Here is a 6,100-nt window from a genome sequence, read left to right on the forward strand (position 1 = left end):
CATATTCCACAATTTTTAGTGCATTATTGTATGGAACATGGTTTGTTTCAAAATGATGAAATATTTCTAACCATTTGTTCTCTATTGTGATTTTTGCTGATGCCCAATATTTAACCTTTTCCTTATCAATATATTTTTTAAATAATGATACCTCATTAAAAAGATCATTTTTGGAAATATTACTATATGAGAGATTTTGAGTAATATGACCGAATGATTTTTGCACATCATTCCAGTACTGTCTGCTAAATTCAAGAAAATTTATGTATTTATGAAATAAGTAAATAAATTACTTACCTAAATTATCTGAATAGCTGATTTGTTGACATCACTTGTTTAACTAGCACTAGCATGCAGTACGATGTGTATCGCCTGAGAGACAGTTACAAAATGTTTTGGTCGTTGCCAAAAAATGCCATTGTTCATTAAGTCCAAACAATGGTGGTAGAATTCTAACAACTGGTCAACAATACGAACTTTGATAAGCAGTTCTTGATAATCAGTTCTCAACAATTATTTGTTATTATTAAAGTTTAACATTATAAAATTAACAAAAATAATATAAAACTCATATCCTGGCGAAATAGCCACATGGAAGCCGAAAACCGTATATTCCCTTCCTGTTCTCCCACCGTTCCCTAGTTTGTCGTGCATTCTTTCCAAAAATCGGGGCTTTTTAAAAACGCCGCGGGACACGGGACAAATTGTTAAAAATTGGGACTGTCCCCCCAAAAGCGGGACGTCTGGTCACCTTAACCTATTTAGGACTTTCACATACATGGAATCAGACATCTGTGACCTATTTGTGTCTGGCTCCTTTCAGTACGTTTACAAGCTCGGTCTGTGTTGTACATAACATGTATCAGAAATCCCCTTTTCTTAGTGTTGACCCCCCCAGTATGTATGAGACCAAGTGTCCCTGGGCTGCTACAAGAAACTAGCGGACAGGGATAGATAAGAAAGGACTTTACTTTGAGCAGGGGGAACGACAAAATAGCACTTAACAGCTATATCGTAGTCTAAATCCTGCTGAGAAATCCCCTTTTCATAGGAATTCCATCGTATGCCTGGGCCCCCATCATTTTCATCCATACTTCTGGTAGTAGACACCGTGGGGCCATTTGAATAGCACCGCTGGTCTTTCTGTCATTACCAGTGAGAGCAAACTCGTTCCCCGGGTGCTCATTCAACTCTGGTCTGTCTTTCTTGTGTGTTGTCCTTGACCTGTTTATGTGGTGGAAGTGCTATTTTTCTCATGAACTTGTAAGATTAGTGTAAGGCAGTGGTTCTCAACCTTCCTCGTGCCGCGACCCTTTCATGCACTTCCTCATGTGGTGCTGACCCCCCAACCATAACATTATTTTTGTTGCTACTTCATCACTGTACTTTTGCTACTGTTATCACTCGTCATAGGCAGGATGTATTTTCACGGTTCCAAATTGAACGTAATTAAACCCTAGCGATGAATCCCAAGAACAATATGTAATTCTATGTTGTGAAATATTTCTAATGACAAATCAATGCAATGTTGTCTTGGAGCATGGTGTAGCATGGGTAACAGTCTTCACGCCGGGTGCCCGTAGGTGGGCGTATCTACATGTGGGCAGACCCACCAGGAGACGGATAGGGGAGCGGTGTCTCCATTCCTAAGACCATCAGAAATAATGTGTTTTCCAATGGTCTTAGACGACCTCTGTGAAAGGGGGTCGCGACCCCCAGGTTGAGAACCACTGGTCCACGCTCCTCCTGCCTAGCAACTCCTTGTCATGCCTGCCTCTAGCCCTCCTCCTGATTTGTCATCATGGCTTTCAATCTTGTGGATGGTGATCTTGATCCACGGTCAATGGAAACTCCCATAGGATGGACACATTCTTGTCCTTTCTCTCTCTGAATCCCTTTCATGGTCTCGAAAGGGTACCGAGCGAGTCCTCCTCCCATCCCAAGTGAAGAAACACTGTATTTTCATGGTTATAATTTATGGGTTTAACTTTTTAATTCCTCTATCATTTATGTTGGTAGGTGCCTTGAGTTAAAACTCTAAACTAATTTTCTATTACTGAACTGCCATCCAATTATCCCAGCACCAGACCTTAACTAATTTCGACTTTCCCCCAGTCTCAGTCACGTACGAGAGATATCGTCCTGTTGCTTTGTCGGCCGCTGCACTTTATGGGTTTTATAGATGTAGTTTATCAGCGTAGCTCTGAGAAGAAGCTCTGTTGGGGGAGCATAGACTGCTCACCACAAGGTTGGCAGTTCAAACCCCCCAGCCACTCTGTGAGTTGCTATGAATTGGCATGAACTCAGTGACAGAGGGCTTGTTTTGTGATAAGCGGTGTGAGAGGCAGGTTTACTGTGCCACCCTGGCCAATAGGAACATGTGGGATTAATCAGGTGGGAGTTTGATTGGAGGGCAGAGATAAATGGCCCGGCAAGGCCCTCCCCCATCTCTCTTGCTCTCTGGTGAACGGGCTGGTGTGCGGCGGCTTGAGCTCGTTCTCTGCTACAGGTCTTTGAGACCCGCTTGGCCACGCTGCGGGTGTGTGCATCACTTGAGCTTGAAGCTGTTGGCTCCTGTTGTCTTGCACTGCTTGAGTTCGATATCCCGTCGGGGCCTGCTTCACTAAGCTCCTGAGCTGCTGCTGACTGTTGGTGACCCACCCTGCTGTTTGCTGCTTGTGGGCGGACTTTGCCTGCATTTCTCCAGGGAAGACTCAGCTGTCTGCTTTCTTGATCTTGGACTCAGCAGCCCTCCTGAGCTGAAGGACTTCCAGTATATTAACTGCTCCATGGAAGTGAGTTGAACTGAGCCCTCTGTATTGCTGTGTGGATTAAGTAGCTGTTATATTCCTTCATGCTGTATAAATCTATCAATCTGTCTGTCTGTCTGTCTATCTATCTATCTATCTATCTATCTTCGTCAGTGTCCTCATTTTGTTTCTTTAGAAAACTTGCCTAACACAGTTGGTACTGGGAGTCGTGCTAGAGAAACAAGATCATAAATATGGGCTTCTCAAATTGGCTCTCCAGCCTGATTAGGCTTAGCAGCACTGGTAATGCTACGTCTACCCCTAAAGGCATGGGTACGTCTGCCCCTCTTACTAGAGTGGGGGGTGTTCATCCACGGTGTGAAGTCGCAAAGCTAATATCCAGAGCACCCCCACCAACAGATGGAGTCCTGGTGAGAGGAGAGGCTCTGGGTGATCGTGTGCTTGATATTTTCCAGCAGTTCTGTCAGGATGACAAGTATGGGGAAGCTGGTTGGCTGGTCCTTACAATAGAAAATGTGATCAAGGAAAGGGATAATCTCAGAACCTCAGAAGCGCGTCTCAAGGGCCAAATAACAGGCCTGAAAGCTTCTGCATGTGCTACAAAGGAGAGCCTTCTCTCCTCTGCTAACAGAGCTGACATTGCCGAAAACCACATCCAGAGTCTCCTCAGACGAGTAGCTGAATTACAGCGTGAGCTGAATTGCAGGTCTAGAACGGTGTCTGATATTAAAGTAAGGGCATTGATCGGAAAGAATTGGGACCCTGGAACATGGGATGGGAACATACGGGCTGATGATCCAGAAGAGGAGGACATTGAGCCCCTAGAGTCGATTGAGCCACCCCAGTCAATAGATTCATCCCTCCCACCTGAGGGGATTAATCCACTATCAGTAAAACTATCCACACCTGAGTAGATTAGGCAAATTGTTCAAGCTGAAATGCCAAGTGGGGCTGCGTATGTAGCATTGTCTCGGGGAGATGCCTTACAAGATATTGCTGAAAGCCCACAGGAAACACCTCCACCACCCATTATTTCCTCTAGACCTGTAACTAGAATTCAGTCTCAGAAAGTTCCTAAAGGTGAGGTTCATATGATGAATCAGGAAAAAGTACACTATCCTCATAAAGATATGCACGAGTTTTCTCATGCGTACCAGCAGAAGCCTGGGGAAAGTCCCTGGGGATGGTTATCAAGGGTGTGGGATACTGGTGCACGAAATGTAATATTAGACCAGTCTGCGTTTCTTGATATGGGGCCCGTAAGTACAGATTCTTCCTTCAATGTCTCAGCAAGCGAGGCTGAGAGAGGATCTAATTACTTATTTGGTTGGCTCGCTGAAGCACGGGCTGCCAGGTGGCCTAGATTAGACCAATTTGAGGTACCTGACCTACCTTGGTACACTGGGAAGGCATCCAAACGCTTAGGGAAATTGGTTTGTTGGAATGGATCTATCAGAATAATCCCATAGGCCCAAAAGGATTGCCCTGAGGACATACCTTTCACCACAAGCATGAGGAACAAGTTTGTGAAGGGGGCCCCAGCATCTTTGAGGACTCCTGTGATACGTACACCAAGATTAACAGTGGGACCTGCCCTAAGCGAACTCCGACATTTCCCTACAGTGGGGCTGATTGGTTCCCGTGATGGTAGAGGGCAGGTGTCAGCACTGAATCAACAGAGACAGGTGGACGTGGTTATCATAATGGACAGCAAGGTTTCCATAGTAATCAAAACAACTAAATATTTACGTGATCTATACAGGCAGAAGAATGCGAGATCAGGTGAACAGCAAAATAGAGAGTCACGGCCGCTCAGTCAATTCCCAGACCTGAGCCAGCTTACAGGCCCACAAGGCCTTGAATGAGGGGAAGGGCGGGTCCCTGTGAAAAAGGTTCTCTAGAGAACCCCGCCTAACACAAGTGGGACGCCAAGGTCCGCTCCACTATCTTGTCCCTTCTCTAAAGTCAGCTATTCTTGCCAGGTCAACTGTCAGATGACTTTTCAAATAGTTTCTTCAGGTGTCCAGGTAATTCCATCCAGATCGCGAGTTGATTTACAAGAAGTCAGAATACTGCCTTGCACATCTGTGCAGGTGGCGTTCTAATCAGCTTGTATCTGGGGCACAGAACTGAGGCTGAGCACCAAGAACCAGGGCAGGGGTGAGAACTGTGGGGTGGCAGCTCCACCCAGGAAGCTCGCTAAAGCGTTGGCAATTGATTTCCCAAAATGTCTCGATTCCCCTCGATGGGACCCTGCGAGCAGGTCTGGGTGATGCGGGAGAAGGCCCTGTCTGTCTCTGCCAGCTCGGTGGTGGGGAAGCCCTTGTCGCTTCGCAGCTTTTCGGTCCTTGGAGAACTCCAGGCAGTCTGGCACCTAGCTCCCTCATCTCTGCTTGTTTGCTGCGGGTCTCAAGAGAGCTCAAACTCCAGACCCTGCCCTCCACCCACCCTGCCATAGCAGATGAATGAGTTAGAGCATTGATGGCATTTTGAAGTTGATGCACGGGATTCTTCTTTTAGGACAAAAATAACCCCCATATTGGTTAAAACATTAGGATTGACTTCCTTTCTGGGCCGCTGATGCACCTCCAACAGAGTGGGGCCCCCTCCGTGAGAAGGGACCATGTTTGGGGTGGACGGCTAAAGATTCTGGAGCACAGGACACCTGGTCTCTCAGGGACTGGGCACATCTTATTTTCCTCAGAGGCTAGATCTGGAAGCAACAAGTAGAAAGTTCAGGGAAGAATGTCTTGAGGTTATGGGCTGAAGAAATTCTTCCAGTTAGGAAGTTGGTGAATTCCCTATCCGTAGTGCTGTCTCCACAGAAATGGAATGCCCACTTTCCCAGGGACGTTGAAAAACCAGTGCAGTATGGAATCGTTTCACTGTTTCAGGGGTCCCGTTCTTACCTTTGACCCAGAGAAAGAATTCTGGTCAGACATAGAGACAATGCTGGAAAGGTTTATTAGGGACTGGCGGGGGGGATTATAACTTGAAATGAACATTCAGGTAATGGCTTGTGGGTGGGGGATATTTAAGAGTTCTGGATTTTGAGGATTTCAGTCTTAATTATGCTCTGTTTCCACAAGATGGTGTTGGACGCCAGGCATTCTGGGAAATGTAGTCCCAAGAAAGCAATGTAGTCCACAAGATGGTGTCAGGTGTCTCAGAGGCAACATCTGTGTAAAGTCGCTTTAAAGGTTTCATTGAGAGAGAGAAGGCCTGGCTTGAAGAGCTTTTCTATCTGAAGAGCCAGTCCCACGCAGAGTTACTAAGTATCAAAAGGAATTACTTCCCTCTCAGGTCAGGTACTTTCCATTTGTGCCCCC

At 46.1% G+C, this 6,100-nt stretch overlaps 1 non-coding gene across 1 annotated transcript; it reads right to left on the minus strand.

Moving 5' to 3' along the window:
• Nucleotides 1-899: 899 nt before the first annotated feature.
• LOC115871952 lies at nt 900-1,032 on the minus strand. Its single transcript, XR_004047571.1, has one exon. It is a non-coding gene; the product is annotated as a small nucleolar RNA SNORA63 (small nucleolar RNA).
• Between the last annotated feature and the right edge of the window lie 5,068 nt (nt 1,033-6,100).

This window comes from Echinops telfairi, unplaced genomic scaffold (assembly GCF_000313985.2).
Source record: "Echinops telfairi isolate 266 unplaced genomic scaffold, ASM31398v2 ScPeMD7_7412;HRSCAF=8450, whole genome shotgun sequence".
NCBI lineage: Eukaryota > Metazoa > Chordata > Mammalia > Afrosoricida > Tenrecidae > Echinops > Echinops telfairi.